Below are 23,710 nucleotides of genomic sequence, written 5' to 3'. Positions count from 1 at the left end.
TCTCCTTCCTTTCACATTCCTCTAATTAAAACAAGGCAAAATAAATAAATAAAAAACAACCACCAAAACAACCCCAAGCAAACAAAACAAAAAAAATAAAACAAGGCAAAGCTATGGTTAAGGAGGCTGCCAGACAACTAACTCAACTACCAGAGAGGGAGTCTCCTTTGCTTTCATGTTTCTGAAGTGGACGTCAAATACAGTTTACTCTTTTCCATCTACCTTTAAAAAAGTGCTTATTTTCCCCTTATTGGGGACTTTCTGTTCCCTTCTTGCCTCACTAACTCCCTTCGCATCCTGCAGGTAGACAGATTGGAACAGGATTGCATTTGTAGCCTGTCATCTCTACTCGTCAGCTGGCAGAGAGATGGTTGAGCTTTAAGAGGGGTTTGGGAGGCAGAGTTTTTACGGGAGCAGTAGCTTTGGTTTATCAGGGGGTGGGAGGTACAGAATGAATATACAGATATTTTCCAATTCATTAATGAGAGCAGAAATCTCAAGTTTTGGGTCCATCACCTGCACACTTTTTCTGGCCTGTTGCTTAAACACATTAGGGTGTCCTTTATACATGTTGCACCTCAGCCTGCAAAGGTGCAGCCTCACAGCTGCTTCTCAGCCCTGGGAAACTCAAGTGGATTGACCTGTCACATAAACAGGACTGAAATCCTTTGGGAGGTTGAGAAAACAGGAAGGAATTTCAAAAGCCTGGCGTGATGAATCTTGGCTTTGTGCACTTAGCTTCCTCTCTGTTAGGCGTTTCTCTGGGTACAGTGGTTTTTAGTTTAATTTAAAATGAAACTGAAGATTTTCTTCTGTTACCATCATTCTCATCCTTGTTATCCTTTTGGTCATTGTCATAAAAGCTGCTATTTATTGAATGTCAACTTTGAGACAGCTGTGGTCCTTATGATGTACATGGATTAGGTCATTTAATCCTTCTATAACCTTCCCAAGGAAGGATTGACCCTGAGCTTTAAATCACAATCTGGTACTAGATCAGAAAGAAAACCCATATAGGAACTTATCTGGTGGCGCAGTGGTTAAGAATCCACCTGCCAATGCAGGGGACACGGGTTTTATCCCTGGTCTGAGAAGATCCCACATGCCTGTGCAGCAACTAAGTCCGTGTGCCACACCTACTGAGCCTGCGCTCTAGAGCCTGTGTGCTGCAACTACTGAGCCCGTGTGCTACAACTACTGAAGCCCACGCGCCTAGAGCCTGTGCTCCGCAACAAGAGAAGCCACCGCAACGAGAAGCCCATGCATTGCAACGAAGAGTAGCCCCCGCTCGCCACAACTAGAGAAAGCCTGCCCGCAGCAACAAAGACCCAATGCAGCCAAAAAAAAAAAAAAAGAAAAAGCATATAAATTTTCCTGTGGAGGCATGAGTTTGAGGTAGGGTAAAGCCACGAATGGAGGTAATTTATAAACTTTTTCCTGGGAGTGAGAGGATTTTATAGTAATCCCATACCACCCTAAAAGTTTAGTTTTTCATTTTCTAAATGGATTAGAGGAGTTTGGACTCATACAGAAGAGAAATAAGTCAAATCATACTTATACTTTGTTGCTCTGGAAATTAGACTCTAAGGTCTTTGCATTTATCGATGAATATTTTGACCTCAAGATCCATGTGAGATTGATAGGTCAGATTCTATCCTCAATGTACAGTTACACATTCTACAGTGGGGAAAATTAAGACCTAAAAACTATACTCCAGATTTTTTTCTGGTGAGTCTTGATGTTATATTTTCTCACGCAATTTCAAAACGAGTTTAAGTAGTTTAAAAATAGCCTTAAGTTTGCTACTTGTAAGCATGCCTAAGGTTACAGCAGTAGCAGACCTAAGAGTATTTAAGAACTATTTAAAGAAGCTTTCTAATTGCCCACTTTAGCACAGATTACAAATCAGTAAAACATTTTGCAAATACCTGTTCCATGCCAGGAACTGTGTTAGGTGTTGGGGATGGAATTTAGTCGAACAGTATCAGCTATAGCCTGCACCTACCTTGGACAGCACCCAAGAGGGTTTAATATTAGATGCATAGGAATGCACTTGTTTAAACATGATTCATGTGTTGCCAGGGAGAATCTGGGTTTTTCATTAGTGGCCACATGATTAAAAATCAACCTGTGTATGGTCTGAATTAACTTTTTAATAAAAATCAGTGGTGAGTTGGGGGCAAGGGAGTATTAGGTGTGGTTCAAATATGAGTTGATGGCAGTAGAGGCTTTGTTTATATATATTTTCTTTTTGCCAGCAGTCCTTTGTGATACCCCAGTATCGTGATCTAATTTGAGTGGAATTAAGCTGAAAGAGCTCAGAATTATGTAATAAGATGTTTTGTTTAAAATACTATTTCAAGTTAATCTAACCAAGCTAGGATGACCCCTGCTACACAAAGCTGAGTACAGAAAGGATGAGGGCCAGGTGGCTAAGGCCCTCTGCATTGCTAGTTCATGGGAACTGTTTTGTTTTTTTCCACCAATAATCTGTTAGGCCACCTTCTAGGGTCAGACAGGCTGTTTGTGAGAAGCTTAGAATCTGTGAAGCAGTGAGCAGAGGTATAAGAAATCTAGGTTTGAGTCCCAGCTCCCTCTTATTTGCCACCTATGTTATCTTAACAAAGCTTAAGCTCTCTGAGGTTTGGTTTTCTTATCAGTAAAATGGATATTGTAGTAGTACTTAAATCTGTAGGTTGTTGTGAAGATGAAATCCAAAGCACCTAGCGCAGTGCCTGACACGTTCCAAGCCAGTGTTGGTAGTCTCCCCTTAGCTCCTAGCGATCCCTGGCTGGGAAATGATGACCAGGGCTGGGAAGTCTATGATCAAGGTGTCATTGCCAGCAGATTTTGTGTCAGATGAGGGCTTTCTTCCTGATTTGCAGTTGGCCACCTTCTTGCTGTGTCCTCATTTGGTAGTGAGAGAGAGAGAAAGCTCCAGTCTCCTCCTCTTCCTCTTATAATGGCACTAATCCCATCATAGGGGCTCCACCTCCTGACTTCATCTCTAAAACTATCTCCCTAAAGGCTTCACCTCCAAATATCATCACATTGGAGGTTAGGGCTTCAGCACTGGAATTTTGGGGGGACACAAACATTCCCTCCATAGCACTTAAGGTCACATGATTCACCCTTGACAGGGCCAGCACTGGAAGTTTAGTGTCATTGTTGCATATAGGTGTCCCTGTAGCATCCGCCTTGTACATGACTAGTAGACTAGCTTAGTGGAGGTTGGACACCTTCTGTGCTTTCTGAATGGACTCCTCTAGTCAGCCCAGCTTTAGTCAATGAAGCACTCTTGGTTATTACCATGTACATTCCAAGCATTTCTAAGGTCCTTAGAGTGGTTGGTTTCTTTTTGACCTCTCTGTGGATTTTTACCAGTCTCATTTGATAAGGATTATGGAAACCCCAAATAATGTTCTCTAAATGCAAATTGGTATTCCACTGCTCTTCTTAAGGAGATATCAGCTTCACTGGAGGAAAAAGACACAAATGCTCATTTTATCTTAAGAAACAGAGTTCTCTTGCCCTATAATTTAAGGCAGTATTTTCTACATTTAATTATTTGAGTCCCATCTTGACATTTTTTACTTTCTGAGCTCCACTCCTACTGTTATTTTCTTAATATTTTTCATTAAATTGACTTTATTTTACTTAAATACACTAAAAATTTTAATAACTATTCACAGGTTGATTTCATTGTTCATTATATTCAAATTGTTCATTACATATTTGTTTCATTATATTGTTTCCAATTCACTTTAAAGTAATTAACTACATATAAAAATAGGACCCTTATGTCATCTAAAAACATCTCCTGTGTATGTGCTGTGCTTTGGAAAACCTTATGTAAGACCATCTGGGTCTGTTGGTTGAATGGCAAAAGAAAGGAGGAATAAAAAAAGGTAAATAAAAATGATATTGTTATAAGTGTATAAATTATATAGGTGATAAATAAGAACAGAAACATGAGTTTATAAAAGACAAACAAATGAGTTTCCTTGACTTCAAGTCCCTGTTACTGTCAAGGTAAAATTGTGCATGTAAAGAAGGAAGTCTAACAAAATGACATTTCATTTGGGCCTTAAATGCTTGCCCTCTTTATTTATTTATTTATTTTTAAATGACTCTTGCTTCACTGAATAGCACTGGGGTCACAGACCATGTGGATGTAAATGCTATGCTGTACGTCTTGTCAAGAAGGCCAGTCCTTTTTGCCAGGGAAAGGAATTCTTGTCTTTGTTGCAGGAAACAGAGTCAGAAGCAAATGAGGTCAGATTCAGATTGCCAAGCCAAGGGCAGGATCCTTGGAGGGCAGAAACAGATTGTAGAGCTTGGTTAGAAGGGAGGAAGAGAGTAGGGCTGGCTTCATGAGCATGTGACCTGTGTGGTTGCCCAGGTCAACCTGTACTTGGTTTAATGCTCAGCTGTCACTATCTTGAAATTTTTAACAATTTGTGAAAAAGGGCCCTGAATTTTCCTTTTGCACTGGGCTCTGCAAATATAGCTAGTTCTTGGGGTAGAGTAGGGAGATATTTACAGAAAGCTTTATAACTTAGGTTCATGGGGTAGAAATGGAAGAGAGAAAACTAGAAATGAGTTGAAAAAAGGAGGTTTCGGGTACTACGTGGTAGGTCCCTTCTGATTGACCTTAGCTCATAGGTTAAAGGATCCAACACTGGATTCTAGGATTTGTTTTGCCTTAAACTCCTAGGCAGACTGGTTGCCTTTCTGCCTTCCTGCCTTCCTTTCATGGTTATAGAGTAACAGAGGGAATGGCAAATTATATAAGGAAAACTTGAGCAATGCAGTGAACTCACCCGTAATAACTTGGAAACATTGTGCAGTAAGATTGGGCTCTGTGAATTAAATTGTGACATCAGCCCATGCTGGATCAAGCAGGGGCTGGCAAGTGTAGATATCCACCAAGAGTGACTGTGAGGCAACAGGGAGTGGTGGGCAGTCAGGGTGAGCACCAGAGGACGCATGACCCATGTGAAGGAAAAGCTGTGTTCTGCTTCAGCTCGTTGTATTTAGCTACATCCTTGTCCGACTTGGCTGAACTCTCCAGGTTTTTTATGAGGAGAGTTGAAGTCAGAAGCCAGAAGTCTTGATTTTTTTTTTGACTGTGACATTTTCCAATTAAAGAAAAATACCATGTGGACTAAAACATGTCAAATTCATTTCAATCCTTAAATAGACATTAAAAAAACCCTTGGAATTCCCCGGTGGCTCAGTGGTTAAGAATCCGCCTGCCAATGCAGGGGACACGGGTTCGAGCCCTGGTCCGGGAAGATCCCACATGCCGCAGAGCAACTAAGCCCGTGAGCCACAACTACTGAGCCCATGTGCCACAACTTCCGAAGCCCATGCGCCTAGAGCCCATGCTGCACAACAAGAGAAGCCACCTCAATAAGATGTCCATGCACCACAACGAAGAGTAGCACCCGCTCGCCGCAACTAGAGAAAGCCCACACAGCCAAAAAAAAAAAAAAAAAAAAAAAACTCCCAAAACCTTGTTTTCTAAAGGTAAACATGGGAAGTGACCAAATTACTGTGTTAGGGGAGGCAGCCATAGTAATGGACCTAACTTTAATATCTTTGATGAGGCCATCCCTAGTAAGGAGATGGAGTTAGGGCAAGAGTTGCCAATGGATGTTGAGGATTATGATACAGAAGGAGTTCCAGATTTTCTATATTGGAGGGGCTTTGGGGTTAAAAGGGGGCTTGGTTTTAGGAGACCTATTTTGGAGCTGTGTTTGCATAGTAAACTCACTGTTTTTACTCAAATTGTATGGCATAGGTCATAAAAATTAATTCAGCTTTCTAATGTTTTTCCCTACGCTTTAGAGAAGATTGAAAAGGCAGCAATTGCCCATCTGCAGGAACGGGCAGAAGAGTTTTAGGGCTGCTAGAGATTAAGGAGGAGTAAAAGCTTCTTACCCCCAGACCAATCTTTTGCTCATTGCTGTTACGGTTTATTGTTAAAACAAGACATTATGAGATGGACACATCAGGCTCGCTTTCTTAGTCTGATGCCATTAAAAATGCAGTTCATCTAACCACTTTTTTCCCCTGTTTGTGTGCTCACCATTTTTTTATGACTTGGCTTCCCAAGTGGATCTAGCAGAGGGAGGGGATGGGTGGGTTCTGCAGGTCAGAATGTAGGTGTTTCTGTGAGTACTTATTGTTAATTGTAATTTAATAAATTGACATTCTGGTTTTTTACTTAGCCTGTGGTTACTGTGGATCTGCCAGTGAAGTCTGGAATCTCTGGTGTGCTGATGCATTCAGTTTTGAATTTGCACGGACTCTATACTATGGCAAATTTGCCAAAGTAATGAATGTCACTTTGGGAGGTGCCTTGGTACGCCTTTCCCTAAGTGACACCAAAAATATAACTTGGGACTTGAGGACACGGGGAGGGGGAAGGGGAAGCTGGATGAAGTGAGAGAGTGGCATGGACTTATATACACTGCCAAATGTAAAATAGATAGTTAGTGGGAAGCAGTTGTATCGCACGGGGAGGTCAGCTCGGTGCTTAGTGACCACCTAGAGGGGTGGGATAGGGAGGGTGGGAGGGAGACGCAAGAGGGAGGGGATATGGGGATATATGTATATGTATAGCTGATTCACTTTGTTATACAGCAGAAACTAACACAACATTGTAAAGCAGTTATACTCCAATAAAGATGTTAAAAAATATATATATAACGTGAATGTATGCATCTTTCCTATTTGAATTTCTTTAGTAGTAGAGATGAGACATAAAGTGCATAAAACCCATGGGGTGAAGAGGGATAGCCCCAGAGAAATATTAGTAGGATTTCAGATAAGCTGGGGAAATGCTGGCTTAAATGAAGGTAGATTGTTTTCTTTTAAGAGGATTTTTCCCAGAACATTTCATCTTCTTTGTTTAAAAAATTATTTATTTATTTATTATTGAAGTTTAGTTGGTTTACAATGTTTTGTTAGTTTCAGCTGCACAGCAAAGTAATTCAGAGAGATACATATATTTATTTATTCTTTTTCAGATTCTTCTTCCTTATAGGTTATTACAAAATATGGAGTAGAGTTCACTGTGCTATACAGTAGGTCCTTGTTGGTTATCTGTTTTATATACAGTAGTGTGTATGTGCTAATCCCACACTCCTAATTTACCCCCACCCCCCGGCCTTTGGTAACTATAAGTTTGCTTTCTATGACTGTGGGTCTCTTTCTATTTTGTAAATAAATTCATTTGTATCCTTTTTTTTTTTTTTCTGGTATGCGGGCCTCTCACTGTTGTGGCCTCTCCCGTTGCGGAGCACAGGCTCCGGACGCGCAGGCTCAGCGGCCATGGCTCACGGCCCTAGCCGCTCCGCGGCATGTGGGATCTTCCCGGACTGGGGCACGAACCTGTGTCCCCTGCATCGGCAGGCAGACTCTCAACCACTGCGCCACCAGGGAAGACCTGTATCATTTTTTTTAGATTCCACATACCATCTTCCTACGAGTGGTCTCCAGTAGGAACATCAACTTCATTTACTAATGGTACCTTTAAAATGTTTCCTTTGGCAGCGCCTTTGTAAAACACCATGAAATATTTGCAAAACATGGTCTTAAGAATGCAGTGATATTGAGGTATTTCTGGAATCCTCTTGGGGGGAAAATGTGTGTCTACTCATCTTGGGGACTTTTTGTTGAATCACAGTTTAAAACGGGTTCCATAAGGTCTGAGTGTTCTGGAATCCACAGGAAGGCCTAGTGTGACCATTTGCTTACTAGGTCTTTGAACCTGGAATTATCCCAGTGTGGACCCTGGGCAGAAATGGAATTTGGCAGTCTGGTCTTGGGAATTTGGATCTACATTTGTGGGTCAGCGTGGAATTCCCAGAGTCCAAGACTTCCTTTATCTGTATATTTCTTCTCCTGATAGCATACTTCTTAAAAGGGAGCTTGGGAGGTTGCTTATTAAGGCCTATCCCAGAACTCAGCCGTATTCTCACAGGGAGGGCTCAGTGAACACGGTGGTTTAACTATTGAGATTATTTTCAAAGGATCAGAGATCATATTATAGAGAACTGTGGTTTTATAGACACTCATGTCATTTTCTTTGATTCTAGAATAAGGAAAATGAATGCAGAACTCTATTTCCATATATGAAATGGTGACTGCAGGTACAACTCAATTGTGTATTCTCAGTTTGTAATGACAACATTGGGAGGAAAATTGATTAGTATTTTTAAAAGAGCAGGAAAATTATTTCCTGCCCAAACATTGATTAATCTTTGAATAGGCTTTCTTGTAATCCTTTTCTTCCATAGACTGCAGGGTGCAGCACAGTCATATTTTATGTGGAGTCAAGCAGAGAAACCTACTTGCGATTAAACTTATTGCTGTTTTTTTCAGCAGGTGCAAATAGCTTTGTCTTCAGTAGTTACCCTTTCCTGGCTTGATAACACACTAGGACTTCTTTAGTTTTAATTTGATTAAAGAAACTATTGTCTTATATTATGAAATGTGGAAACAATGGAATTTTCTGATGATACATATTCCCCTCTTTGGCTTTCAAATAGCAGTTTGCTTAGCATCCTTGCGTGAATGCTTTAAAATCCTGTTAGCTGGAGCTCGTGTAACATTAATTTGTTCCTGGTTAGAGGTAATATAAAATACAGTGATAAAGAAGACTAAAGTTCTTTCCCTCAGGGAACTTAAGATCTATTTGAGGAATTAAGACATAGAAATAAGGTAAAGAAATATTAGTACGAGAGAGTTTATGATGAGTCCCAAACGAGTGGTTTAGAATATTGCATAACTGGCATAGGATTTCAGAGGGAGAGAGACTTTTTATGCATCCTGGGGTGGCTGGGGATGACTCACGCAGGAGCTGGACCTTGTGCTGGTCCCTGAAGATGGGAAGGATTCAGCCAGGTGAAGTGTAAGAGGGATGCTGGTGGCATTACCAAAGGCGGCTGGGCTGGAATGTGCCTGCCTTTTCAACAGTGAGTAGACCTGTGTGGCTCTAATAAGGGACTCATGAAGGAGAATAATGGGAAATAAACCTGCAAAGGTAGGTTGAATTCAAGTCAGAAAGGGTTTGGATGCCAGACAAAGGAATTTGGACTTTATTCAGTAGAAAATGTATAAATAGTGAAGGTCGTTGGACAAGAATAAGTAGAAAATGCAAGAAATGGCTTTGTAGTTAGAGCAGCGACAGCACACAGCTAGGAACTGAGGTGCCTTGTGATGAAGACAGTGGTGAAAATGTGAGCAAGCTCTGGCTTTGCTGCTGATGGGGATGTAGGTTGGGTTGGCTGCTTAACTGTCATTCTTCTCTCTGTTTTTCCTGTTCTCATTTAAGGCTTGTATAAAACCCTTTTTGCGGGCTTAAAATACGTTAATTCAAATTTGACCTTCCTTACTGTATGATAGTTTGAATGCCCAGAGCTATTTTCAGTTGTTCCAGATTGTCATGAGTTTGATGTCCAGGTGCCAACTGGAAGGGCCAGACCTGGCCTGTGGAGGATTGTTTTTAAAATCCGATTCTAAATTAAGCACTTTGGGACATAAAAATGAGATGTGGCCTAGTTATAACTCGCTGTTTAACTAAAAGTATATGTTTTTTTCCTTCTCTGCTTAAATATTTGTCTGGCTCTTTGAGACTCAAAAGGCATATAACTCAGAACCAAGAATATTTAGATTCCTCTGCACTCCATTTTTTTCCCTAGAGTGGTCTTTGACTTCCACTATACTTAAAAAGTTATACTTATAAAAAGAATTTCTCCAAATATTAGGTAACAATTCTTTAAAAAAATTTTATTCCTGGCCCCCCTATTTCATATCTCACAAATTATAGAAATGGAATTTTTTTTGAAGTGTGAGGCATTGTTGGAAGTTAGACTTTTAAACATCTAAAATTAAGTTCTAAAGGACAGTGTCAATATTAGCAGCAGGAGTTGTGGTGTGGGTATAAGTAGATCATAGTGCAAGCTTTGGAGCCAGAAAAATCTGGTTTCTAATCCTCCCTCTGCCACTCACTGCCTGGATGACCTGAGCGTATTACTTCTACGACACATCGTTTTTTTGAGTTCCATGGGTAGAACTTAAAGCAGGTTCTTTTCTCTCTATATAAGTGGAATTTATTCCGAGAATCACAGTGGCAGAGTATGGATAAAAACACAAACAGACTTTTTTTGGTGTGTGTGTGTGTGTGGTACGTGGGCCTCTCACTGCTGTGGCCTCTCCCGCTGCAGAGCACAGCCTCCGGACGCGCAGGCTCAGCGTCCATGGCTCACGGGCCCAGCCGCTCCGCGGCATGGTAGATCTTCCCGGACCGGGGCACGAACCCGTGTCCCCTGCATCGGCAGGCGGACTCTCAACCACTGTGCCACCAGGGAAGCCCCAAACAGACTTTTAAGGGCGTCTCAGCCTAGAATCCTTCTGAGACCTGTTGGGATACAGACTAGAGGAGGTGGAGAGAGCCTCTGGGTAAAAAGGGGGGTTAAGGGTTATGTCTCTTCAGATTCCAAGCCCTTGTCTCTGAGCCTCAGCTTCTTCATCTTTAAAATGGAGAATAATACTTACCTTATAGGGTTATTATGGAGATAAAAATAGATAATTTCGTACAATGCTACGTCTATTCAGGGCACTCTGTAAAATAGTAGCTGTTATTATAGTGGTTGGTGGGATTTGGGTGGGTTTAATTTAATTAATTTTTGATTTTTTAGCTGTGTCACTCTTTTTTCTGTATTTTATTTCCTTTCCTACTACCCTATAGGATGTGGATGTGTTCAGAACCTAGGATCTGGAGCTAGAAGAGAGAAAAAACAGACAAAAAGCCTTAGGCATCAGAGTTGTCTTTTAAGGGAGGTGCCAGGAAACTACCACATAATGCACTTCCATCCCATTGGCCAGAACTTCGTCCCATGGTCATGCCTGGCTGCAGTGGGGTCTGGGAAATGTAGTCTCCTCCCTGCGTAGCCATTACCGTGGAAGAGGGAAGATCAGGTTTTGATGGATAGCCAACAGCCTCTGCCAGGGCATTCAATATGCTCCTGTGTCTTACTTAGGCCGGTGTCCCCATGGAAACAGAACCAATTGTGGTATTTTTCTCATGGACGTATAATCATCTTAAATATTCTATAAATGTGTTTTCATTTCACTGATATTCTTATGTAGAATATTTTACCCTTAGTTTTTAATCTATAAAGCATTTTGACATTGCAATTAAAGAGATTAAGATTTTGTTCGTAATCATTCAATCTAATATTACCATTCTTTCTTTTTTTTTTTTTTTTTTTTTTTTCGGTATGCGGGCCTCTCACTGTTGTGGCCTCTCCTGCTGTGGAGCACAGGCTCGGGACGCGCAGGCCCAGCGGCCATGGCTCACAGGCCCAGCCACTCCGCAGCATGTGGAATCCTGTCGGACTGGGGCACTAACCCGCGTCCCCTGCATCGGCAGGCAGACTCTCAACCACTGCGCCACCAGGGAAGCCCACCATTATTTCTTTTTACAGTAGTGAAGTCTTAGAATTTGGGGCATGATCTCAACAGCGCCTCACCTCACAGCCTCAACTGATGTACACTTAGTGCTAGTTTCTGCTTTGCCATCACAAATACCTGTACTGGTCATCACCTCTAGAATTCCGAGGGTCAGACTCAGTAAAATATATGCCACATCACAGTGACAACAAATATATAAAAATGATCGCACATCTGAAAATATTCTTTCGTGTACTAAAATGTGCTGTTGCAAAAACTCTTGGATTTTTTCTGTTTTTCACCATCCATTTATGTTTTTCAACTGAATTTTTAAAAGATTTTTATTTCGAGATAGTTGTAGATTCACAAGCGGTTGTATGAAACAATACAGAGATATGCCCTATACTCTTCACCCATTTTCTCCCAAAAGTAACATCTTGAATAACTATAGTATAGTATCACAGAATGTGGAAATTGACTTTAATACAATCTACAGTGCTTATTCAGATTTCACTGGCTTTACATGTACCCATTTGTAAGTGAGTGAGTGTGTGTGTATGCATGTGTAATTCTATGCAGTTTTATTACATGTATATGTGATCACACCACTGTTAGGATACAGGGCAGTTCTGTCAACACAAGACTCCTTCGTGTTACCCTTTTTAGCCACAGTTACTTCTTTCCTTTCCTCTTCCCTAACTCCTGGCAACCACTTATCTGATCTCCATATTTGCCATTTCAAGAATATTATATAAATTGAACCATGCAGCATGTTATCTTTTTTTTTTTTTTGGTAAACAGTCTGGGCCTAGGAACTTCTGTTTAAGTCTTAGTCATTCACCACAGAGAGAAGGACAAAGAACAGCTAATCCTCCAGGCTCTAGATAGCTTCCCTACCTCACAGAGATGTTTATGAAAATACATAAATCTGGGACTTCCTTGCGGTCCAGTGGTTAAGACTTCGCCTTCCAATACACGGGGCAGTGCAGGTTTGATCCCTGGTTGGGGAGCTAAGATCCCACATGCCTCGCAGCCAAAAAACCAAAATATAGAACAGAAGCAATATTGTAACAAATTCAATAATGGCTTTAAAAATGGTCCACATCAAAAAAATCTTCAAAAAGAAAGAAAATACATAAATCCCATATGCATGAATTTTTTATTAATTGAAAATTTTATTGTGATAATTGTATATGTAAGCTTTTGAGACTGACTCTTTTCACTCAGTATAATTCCTTTGAGATACATACAAGTTGTGTGTATCAATAGTTCATTCCTTTTTATTGCTGAGTAGTATTCCATGGTATGAATATACTATAGTTTGTTTAGCCAGTCACCCTTTGGAAGGACATTTGGATTGTTTTCAGTTTTTGGCTAATACAAATAAAGCTGGTATGAACATTTGTGTACAGGTTTTTGTGTGAACATAAGTTTCCTTTTCAGTGGGGTAAATGTCCAAGATTGTAATTGCTAGGTAGTGTAAGAAGTGTATGTTTACTTTTATAAGAAATTGCCATACTCTTTTCCAGAGTGGCTGTAGCATTTTACATTCCTATAAGCAAAGTAAGACCAGGTTCTTTGCATTCTCTGAGTCCTCACCAGAATTGGTATTTCACTTTTTTTTTTTAACTTTAGCTAATCTCATATGTGTAGTGATATCTCATTGAGATATATTTAGATTAACGTTTCCCTAATGAGAATCCCTCTCTCCCTACCCATGCTCCCTGACCCCAATATATATATATATCTCCAATAAGCACATGAAGAGAATATGGCGTATCTTCTTTGAAGAAATGTCTGTTTAGTTCCTTTGCCCATTTTTTTTGAATTTTATTTTATTTTTACACAGCAGGTTCTTATTAGTTATCTATTTTATACATATTAGTGTATATATGTCAATCCCAATCTCCCAATTCAACACACCCACCCCCTGCAACTTTCCCCCCTTGGTGTCCATACGTTTGTTCTCTACATCTGTGTCTCTATTTCTGCCCTGCACACTGGTTCATCTGTACCATTTTTTCTAGGTTCCACGTATATGCGTTAATATGCGATATTTGTTCTCTTTCTGACTTACTTCACTCTGTATGACAGTCTCTAGGTCCATCCACATCTCTGCAAATGACCCAGTTTTGTTCCTTTTTATGCCTTTGCCCATTTTTAAATTGAGTTATTTATCTTTTTATTGTTGAGTTGTAAGAGTTCGTTATATATTCTGGGTATAATTCTTTTATCAGATATATGATTTGCAAATATTTTCTACCATTCCTTGGGTTGTCTTTCTTTTCACTTTTTGATGGTATCACTTGTAGCACAAAGGTTTTTAATTTCAATCAAGTCCATTGGGAAAATATATATTTGTGTCTTGTGTACTTTTGTTGTTATATCTAAGAATGCATTGCTTGAGCCAAGTCGCAAATTTACGCCAATGTTCTCGCTCTCTTTTTTTAAAAATAAATTTATTTGTTTTTTTATTTTTGGCTGCATTGGGTCTTGTTGCGCGCGGGCTTTCTCTAGTTGCAGTGAGCAGGGCTACTCTTCGTTGTGGTGTGTGGTCTTCTCATTGCAGTGGCTTCTCTTATTGCAGAGCACGGGCTGTAGGTGCATGGGCTTCAGTAGTTGTGGCATGCAGGCTCAGTAGTTGTGGCTCGTGGGCTCTAGAGCGCACACTCAGTAGTTGTGGCACATGGGCTTAGTTGCTCTGCAGCATTTGGGATCTTCCCGGACCAGGGCTCAAACCCGTGTCCCCTGAATTGGCAGGCAGATTCTTAACCACTACGCCACCAGGGAAGTCCCTGTGTTCTCATTTTTTTTTTTTTTTTGTGGTACGCGGGCCTGTCACTGCCATGGCCTCTCCCGCTGTGGAGCACAGGCTCCGGATGCGCAGGCCCAGCGGCCATGGCCCACGGGCCCAGCCACTCCGCGGCATGTGGGATCCTCTCGGACCGGGGCACGAACCCGCGTCCCCTGCATCGGCAGGCGGACTCTCAACCACTGCGCCACCAGGGAAGCCCCCTGTGTTGTCTTTTAAAAGTCATATTTTTAACTTACATTTAGATTTAGGTCTGTGGTCCATTTTCAATTAGATTTGGGCGTGGTTTAAATATTTCTAACACTTTAAAATTTTTTTCCAGCTTTATTGAGATATAATTGACATATAACATTGTATAAGTTGAAAGTATACAACAAAGTATACAACATGATGATTTGATATACATATATATTGTGAAATGATTACATAATTATCATTTTCCTTTGTAGTGACATTTAAGATATACTCTCTTAGCAACTTTCAAGTAATACAATATTGGTAACTGTGGTCACCATGCTGTGCATTAGATGCTCAGAACTTACTCGTTGTATTTCTTATGCTTTTTATAAAAGTTTTATAACTTTACACTTTACATTTAAGTCTGTGATCCATTTGAGTTGATTTTTGTAGGTGTGTCCAGTTGTGTCAGGACCATTTGTTGAACTCAAATACAATTTTTAGGTTAAAATTTAACTGTCTCATCTGATAAGATTATCTCCCAGTAAAGAAAATGGAAAGGAAGTTTCTCCTTGAAGATGAAACACATATATTATTTTAAAAGTTCTAAAGTCTTCAAGCTAAAATAATGAACCACAATAAAAAAGACTTGGCTTTTCATATTTCAAGTCTTTTTGTCTGGAACTTTGTTCATCCATGGCTTTAATTAGATGGTTTGTGAACAGCTGGTGGACATATGGTGAAGTTACACCTCATTAATAGAATATAAATTTTCCATGTGGTTTTGTTGCCTCTTTCTTTGCAGTTATTTTGCTTTAAGACAAACTTCTGTTATACAAAAGTCTGGCCTTTTTGTCTTGGGAAATATCTGCAGATACTTTATATTTGTTTTATATTATTCATTGTCTCTTAAGTTTTACAGTCATGCATTGGATACTTTATACCTCATCAGGTTCCTTTAAAAGTTTGTATCGTTCGGTTGCTCAATTTGAAAGATATATTTCAAAAAATGATTATGACATATAAGATAAGCTTTTAAAAGTACAACAACCTGTTACCTAGGATAGCTGAATAACTGAGAATTGCCATATAACCGTATGGGGGTTATCAGTGAAATCAGTTGGTTAGTTATAAAGTATATTTGACACTAACAATGTGCATAATGCTTTTGCTGTGCTCTTTTTAAAATATTTTCTTTATCGGCATATAATTTTATAATTCACATACCATAAAATTTACCCTTTTAAAATGTATCATTTAATGGTTTTTAGTGTATCCACCAAGTTGTGCAACCATCACTAGTATCTAATTCCAGAACATCATGATGTTGATTATTTGCCAATCTCATATGACTTATTTTTTTGCTAATTTTATATGCCTAGTTTACTTCAAAATAGACTTGAGGTGGTTTACAGTAACAGACTTATTATAACAGGGTCAGTATGATATAAGAGATCAAAAACATTAGTGAGAAGGGAGGAATAAATAAACCAAAAACTCAGACTGAAGCTAATGTAGTGTTGCTGTTAAGCAAAGTATGTAAATTTAAAACTCCTAACCTGATAGTGTTTCATATTCTATCATGGATCCAGAATTATATTCGTGAAAAGTCACATCACAATGCTTTCCTCTTTAAAATTCCCTCTTGATTCCCACAGTCAAAAGTCATGTTTGAAGTTAATATATGACACTCATTCAGGGTCATGTATATTGAAACTGGTGGGTGGGTAGGGGTATGTATGTGAGGGGCATAAATATGGTGCATCTGCTGTGGCATCAATTTTACATAAAAATTTTAGAGGAAGACCAATATTTTATATTAATTTAAAAACATTGCTTAATATAGAAAACGAATATGGGGTAGAATGCAGAATTTGCATGAAATACAACGTAAGACTTCAAATAAGCATTGTTCTTGATCTCAGTTATAGGGGGTCTGATCCTAGGAACCCTTCTACCTTCCTAGTACATGTTCTCTCTTTGCCACTGGTGTTCCTGCTTTGGAAATAATGGTGAAGTTCTGGCATACCAAACCAAACAAACACATGCAGAAACAAAACAACCCAACAAACCCCAAAATCCTACCCCCAAATTCTTGGGTTGGTATAAAATCCCTTCATGATATGCTAAATATCTCACAGATCTGGGCCAATATTCAGTCCTTTCCAGATTCTTTCCGCCTGGAATGCCCCCACTGTCAACCCCACATGACCCTTCCTATTTCCCCCCATCCCCACCCCTTCCTCCATTCCAAGTACCTGTGTAACTTCTGTCCTGGTGTCCCTTGTTGCTATGTTCTCCAGGTACTTTCTTCCTGCTCTGTTGCTGTAATTAGCACTATGTATTGTCATGAAGTCCAGGAAGTGTGGTTAAGTTGAAAGAGGTGATAATGGATGTGTGTCTCTGTAACTGTAGACTCCTCAAAGGCGGGGCTCATCTTTTATTCATCTGTATATCCTGGTGCATCATATGGGTTCTGACACATAGTAGATATTTACTAAATGTTTTCTTGAATTAATGAATGAATTCTGGGTGACAATGATTTGTGGAGTACAGATGATTCTATTTTGGGGGGCTTGGTAGATTTTTTTTTTTTTTTAATTTCAGGATAAATGGAGTTTGTACATTTATTCCCTCTTCAGTGCGCCGTCGTTAGGCATCTAGCACACAACAGAGTACTGAAATTGCTCTTGCCAGGTCAACAATGACCCAGTTTCCAAATCTGGTGTACCTTTTCCCCCCCATTTTATTTTTCTAGAGCTGCCTGCTGCATTTGACACTGTTATAACTTCTCCACTTTTAAGCTCTTAACTCTCTTCTTTCTGGAACAGTGTGTTCTCCCACGTCTCCTGATGTCAACCATCACATCCCCACAGGCTCCTCTTCCTCTGACTGCATCTTAACTTTCTGTTGATGTCCTCAGGTTATGTCTTGGGCTCCCGCCCTTTTGTATAAACAGAGGGGCATCTCAACCACTCCCTTTGTTTCTGTTCTCTGACCATAATCCCCAGATTGGGGTCTTGAGTGAGCATGCTTCTAATCTTGCCACCTGTCTCCTTGGTATTGCCACCAGGATAGCCCAAAGCTTCACAGATTCTACATGTGTAAAATGAAATTCTCATTCTTTCCTGCTGAATTAATTTTTCTTCTGTATCCTCCCCCACTCATTTGTCGAAACCACCATCTACTCAGTTACTGAAGCTAGAAACCTAGCTGTTCTCCAAGATCCTTCGTCCTCAATTATCCCCTTCAAGTTACCCATGAAGACCTCTCAGTTTTATTACCAGACATTTTACAAATTAATTTCATTATTCCAAAACTACCGCCTTCTCTCTCCAGTACTTCTGCAGAGTGGAGAGTGTATCTGGGGAGTGGAGAAATTGACACCCTACAGCCCAGCGACTTCATTTTTTATGTCAGGTTAGTAATAAAGGACTTACCAGTTACGTGGGCAGTTATTAAACATAAATATTTGTGCCGTTTTCTGACCCTGACATTTCTGGGACCACTCTATATTTTTTTTCCTCACCTCTACATGTACTATTTCTTAATTTCCTGGCTGGCATGGACTGCCCTAGAATTCTCTGGGCTGCCCTAGACCTAGAAAGTCTAGAGTCTTTTCCAGAGTCGCATGGCATGTCCAGTAGGGAATATTCTCCAGACCTTCTTTCACATTCAGCATTACCCTGTATTTGAGTGGCAGGCAGAGGCCTCTGGTCCAGGAGACCTGCAATTTCTTTTTTTAAAAAGATTTAATCTTATTTATTTTTGGCTGCGTTGGGTCTTCGTTGCTGTGCTCGGGCTTTCTCTAGTTGCAGCGAGTGGGGGCTATTCTTCTTTGCGGTGCACGGGCTTCTCATTGCGGTGGCTTCTCTTGTTGTGGAGCACGGGCTCTAGGCACGCGGGCTTCAGTAGTTGTGGCATGCAGGCTCAGTAGCTGTGGCTCGTGGGCTCTAGAGTGCAGGCTCAGTAGTTGTGGCCATGGGCTTAGTTGCTCTGTGGCATGTGGGATCTTCCTGGAGCAGGGTTCGAACCCGTGTCCCCTGTACTGGCAGGCGGATTCTTATCCACTGACACCAACATGGAAGTCCCAACCTGCAATTTCTAGGTTGTCCCAGAGCCTGGGCTGGAATTGGAGACAGTTTCAATTTTTTTGGGCTGTGCAGGGAACAGGGCTGCTTAGCCGGCCCTCAGTCTGTAGCTCCATTTCAAGGTTTCACTGCTGAATCCACCAGAGGAGGGAGCTTAATGCACTTTAAGAAAGGTTGCTTTTTTGTCAGCATCCTTTCTCTGTCCTTCCCCATACTTGTCAGAGAGTAATTTCTTTCCTAATCATTCCTGCAAGTGTTTCTATATTCCCTCTGTCCCCATTCCTAAGGAGACATCCTTGTAAATATGTTATTTTGCACATTATTTTTACTCTCCTCCTTCTGTCACAAAGGATTTGAAATATTACACAGCTGTAAGTCCTGAGAGATGTTAAATTTCACTTCTAGGCAGGATTTTTTTTTTTTTAAATAGGAGAATGGGATCTTGCTTAGAAAATCAGACGTGTAGCCCCTTCCATCAGAGATGATTAAAAATTAAAGACAGCCAGCCCAGCAATCCCACTGCTGAGCATATACCCTGAGAAGACCATAATTCAAAAAGAGTCATGTACCACAGTGTTCACTGCAGCTCTATTTACAATAGCCAGGACATGGAAGCAACCTAAGTGTCCATCATCGGATGAATGGATAAAGAAGATGTGGCACATATATACAATGGAATATTACTCAGCCATAAAAAGAAATGAAATTGAGTTATTTATGGTGAGGTGGATGGACCTAGGGTCTGTCATACAGAGTGAAGTAAGTCAGAAAGAGAAAAACAAATACTGTATGCTAACACATATGTATGGAATCTAAAAAAAAATAAGGTTCTGAAGAACCTAAGGGCAGGACAGGAGTAAAGACTCTGACGTAGAGAGTGTATTTGAGGACATGGGGAGGGGGAGGGGTGGGCTGGGACGAGGTGAGAGAGTGACACTGACATATGTACACTACCAAATGTAAAATAGATAGCTAGTGGGAAGCAGTTGTATTGCACGGGGAGATCAGCTCGGTGCTTTGTGACCATGTAGAGAGGTGGAATAGGGAGGGGGGGAGGGAGACGTAAGAGGGAGGGGGGATATGGGGATATGTGTATACGTATGGCTGATTCACTTTGTTATATAGCAGAAGCTAACACACCATTGTAGAGCAATTATACTCCAATAAAGATGTTGAAAAAAAAATTAAAGACAGTACCTTCTTCTGATGAATCTGTATTTACCTAAGTAGATGTGTTTTTGATTGTCTATCACCTAGGGTTAAAAAAAGGCATCAAAGCAGTGACTCTATTCTTTTCTTCGAAAAGCTTAGGGCTATGTCCAAAGATGAGCCCAAACTATGTGAAAATCGGCAATTCAAATGCTGTTTTTTTAAAAAAAAATAGAAATAAATTACCTCTGCCAGTGGATTCCATGGCTGCTTGGCAGGGGTAATTTGCTTCAGTCCAGTGCTTTCCAAGTTGAGGTTAATTATTCCTTGTAGGAAGTTAGATATTCCTGGAAGAGGTACATTATCTTTGAGAAAAATAGCTTATTAAAATATTGAAAGCATTTGTTGAACATCTAATATAAAGCTTTTTTAAAACCTTTTTTTATTGAAGTATAGTTGATTTACACTACTGTGTTGGTTTCAGGTGTGCAGCCTACTGATTCAGTTATTTTTTTCTGATTATATTCCATTATAGGTATTATAAGATATTGAGTATAATTCCCTGTGCTATACAGTAAATCCTTGTTGCTTATCTATTTTATAAGTTTGTTTCCTATGTCTGTGAATCAGTTTCTGTTTTGTATATAAATTCATTTGTAGTATATTTTAGATTCCACATGTAAGTGATATCATATGTATTTGACTTTCTCTGTCTGATTTACTTCACTAAGCATAATATTCTCTAGGTCCATAACATGAAGCTTTGATGGGGGAGGAAAAGAGATAAATTTTAGAGAACAGGACGTTTTATAAAGCAGATATCTTGGGTGAAGCGTTTAGTAGGACATCAGTTAGCTAGAGGGAAAGATCAGATATTCGGGGAATGGAGAGAGAGGAAGCCAGGAAAGGGGCAGGAGGGTGGGAAGGACATTCTACCATTATTCCTTAGAGTGAGGCTTGCTGGAGCCTGTATTCTCTGAGCCAGGACCTTCTGTTCTCTTACAAATATAAGCCCTGGTTTTGCTCTTCATAGAAAGCAATGAGTTCATTGTTGTTTTTGACATCATGTCGATCCACCCCCCCGCCCGCCCCCTCCAAGGGATGGATAATTAGAACTCTCTGATGAAGAAAAGGTCCTATAATCTGTTTTATAGATAATCATTTTCTGAACCATCAAGTGAAATTCAGCTTTAATCTTCAGGGCAAATGACGATTAGTTAGGATGTATTAAACTCTGTGAGTTTAATGTTCATGACAAGTGTTTCATAAAGGAAGATGCTGTCTGTTATCGCTCCTCAGAAGGAAATTGTTGATAAGAAACCATTTTGAGAAGTAAGATTTATGGCAACATCAGAAGCTAGAGAAGCTGGGGCATCTGAGCATCCAGGACAATCAAGGGCAAATGGGACAACTAAATTTTTCTTGTGCAGTCTTCTGTCTTACCAGAAAAAAAGAAAAAATCACGTATTTGTATAGTCTCCTTCCGCAAAGCAATTAAGGAAAGTATTTACTCTTTAAAAGCCTACTCTATTTTAATGAAGCATGTTAATTCCTGAAGGAGATAGTTAATTCCTGAAGGAGACAGACAAGAGATACCAGTGGGAGAGCTTCCCTCAATTGTTATCTTATTATTTTTCCCTTCAAATAAAATCTTTACATTTGAGTAATCTATTGATTCAGGATTCAGTGGGTTGGTAATTTTATCTTGACCTTATTCATCCAATGAAGCATATGACCCAAATGCACAAAGTCAGACCCTTATGCTGCAAAAATCAGCTCATCTCCTTTGAACGAACTAGTTGGAAGGGTCCCAGCTTTTCACTGACTGTCAGTCAGCAACTATGCTGACTGTACTTAATATTGTACTTTTCCAGTTGTATTCTATGGATACTTAGGTAGGCACTTCAGGTGGTTTATTATAGAATTTATGTTTATAATACAATAGTATCTATATTTTATTTTCTTTGGGGCTCACCAAAACCAGTGTTATTCCCCCAGTTAACTAAAAACATATTCTTTAGGGTATTATATTAATTTCCTGTGGCTGCTGTTACTAAATTACCATAAAGTTGGTGGCTTAAAACAATAGGAATTCATTCTCTCACAGTTCTGGAGGCCAGATGTCTGAAATCAAGGTGTTGGCAAGGTGGTGCTCTCTGTGAAGGCTCCAGAGGTGCATCCTTTCCTTGCCTTTTCAGCAAGCTCCTGACATTCCTTGGATTGTGGCCACATCGGTCCAGTCTCTGCCTCCATGGTCATATTGCCTCCTCTGAAAATCCCCTCTGATTGCTTTTAGGGCTCACCCTGATAATCCAAGGTAAACTCCTCTTCTCAAAATCCCTAATCACACCGTCTGCATATACAGTAAAAGTCATATGTTCCCAGGTTTAAGACGTGGACATATCTTTTGGGGAGCCATCATTCAGACAAAGAAAGTACTTTGTTCTTATTTATTGGTCTGTAAGACTTGGAATGTTCAATCTACCTATTCTACCTACATTAGGAATATACCATCATAATCTTTCTAAATTTTGAGTAGATTTAAATAGAGATGAAAATATGAACTTTTTACCTTTCCCAGTAATCAACCTAGATTTAATTTTCATGCTATAGATCACACTAGTGAAATTAAAAATAGAAAATATGAAAAGGAAGATAATCCTAGTATCATTTATATTTGATCTTGGTCAACTATACAAGTATAAAAATACTAAAATCATTAAAATATTAAAAATCATTTTTACCATAATTTATACATCTGGAAAGTATTGAGTGATAACGGGTACATTTGGGTTATGCTGACTAGGTATTGAAAATAATTTATTTGGGATTGAAATTTTGTCAGTGAAGTAATCCACAAGGTGCATACATTATGAGCAAGCTAGCAGGAGTATTTTGATACAAAGTATTTGTGAAAGTAAAGGTAGTTTGCACTGGGTTTGTTTGCAGTTTAATTCTTTTTTTTTTTTTTTTTTTTTTGCGGTACGCAGGCCTCTCACTGTTGTGGCCTCTCCCGTTGCGGAGCACAGGCTCTGGACGCACAGGCTCAGCGGCCATGGCTCACGGGCCCAGCTGCTCCACGGCATGTGGGCTCTTCCCGGACCGGGGCATGAACCTGTGTCCCCTGCATTGGCAGGCGGACTCTCAACCGTTGTGCCACCAGGGAAGCCCAGTTTAATTCATTTTTGACAGATGCCAACAAAACGTTTCTCCTTTTCATAGTACTAAGAAAGAAGAGAGCATGTAATGTCAAACCTTTATTAACCTCTCTCTGCCTATACCTGGACTTTCCCTACACATACAGGTATTTATAATTATGAATCCACATACATCAGTTGCTGACAGCAGCGTCAAATTAGTGTGTGCCCAACTAGTAAGGTTTACTGAATTTTCAGGTGGTCTTGGCTGCTAGGCAGGCAGTACCAAGTTGTTTAGAGAGATCTCTCTTTCAGACTATAGAAATGTCTGAGACATGTAAACCAGATAGATAGCTTGACCCCCATTATGTGGTTCAGTTAATTTAACAATGAAGACTGGGGGCTTCCCTGGTGGTGCAGTGGTTAAGAATCCGTCTACCAATGCAGGGCACACGGGTTCGAGCCCTGGACCGGGAAGATCCCACATGCCGCGGAGCAACTAAGCCCGTGCGCCACAACTACTGAACCTGTGCTCTAGAGCCCGCGAGCCACAACTACTGAAGCCCCTGCACCTAGAGCCCGTGCTCCGCAACAAGAGAAGCCACCGCAATGAGAAGCCTGTGCACTGCAACAAAGAGTAGCCCCAGCTCTCCGCAACTAGAGAAAGCCCACGCGCAGCAACAAAGACCCAACGGAGCCATAAATAAATAAATAAATAAGTAAGTAAATAAAATAAAAATGAAGACTGAGCTCTGGGAAAGAACTGCCCTGTTGCCCATGTTTACCTGAAATGCAGGAACTCATTTGAAGTAGCCAGAGCCAGTTGGTGTATCTCTGGGGTCTGATCTTAGACTCTTGTCTGGGTGGTGTTTTCCCAG

General features: G+C 40.2%; 1 protein-coding gene across 1 annotated transcript in view; it reads left to right on the top strand.

Annotated features, from left to right (window-relative positions):
- PPM1L (protein phosphatase, Mg2+/Mn2+ dependent 1L) overlaps positions 1–23,710 on the top strand; it is a 342,515-nt gene that overhangs the window by 72,364 nt on the left and 246,441 nt on the right. The window lies entirely within an intron of this gene.

This window comes from Delphinapterus leucas, chromosome 4 (genome assembly GCF_059928025.1).
Source record: "Delphinapterus leucas isolate spDelLeu-1000000601 "Yukka" chromosome 4, BTC_Dleu_Yukka2, whole genome shotgun sequence".
Classification (NCBI taxonomy): Eukaryota; Metazoa; Chordata; class Mammalia; order Artiodactyla; family Monodontidae; genus Delphinapterus; species Delphinapterus leucas.
Note: the sequence above shows the minus strand (reverse complement) of the source record. Positions and strands in the feature narration are given on the sequence as shown.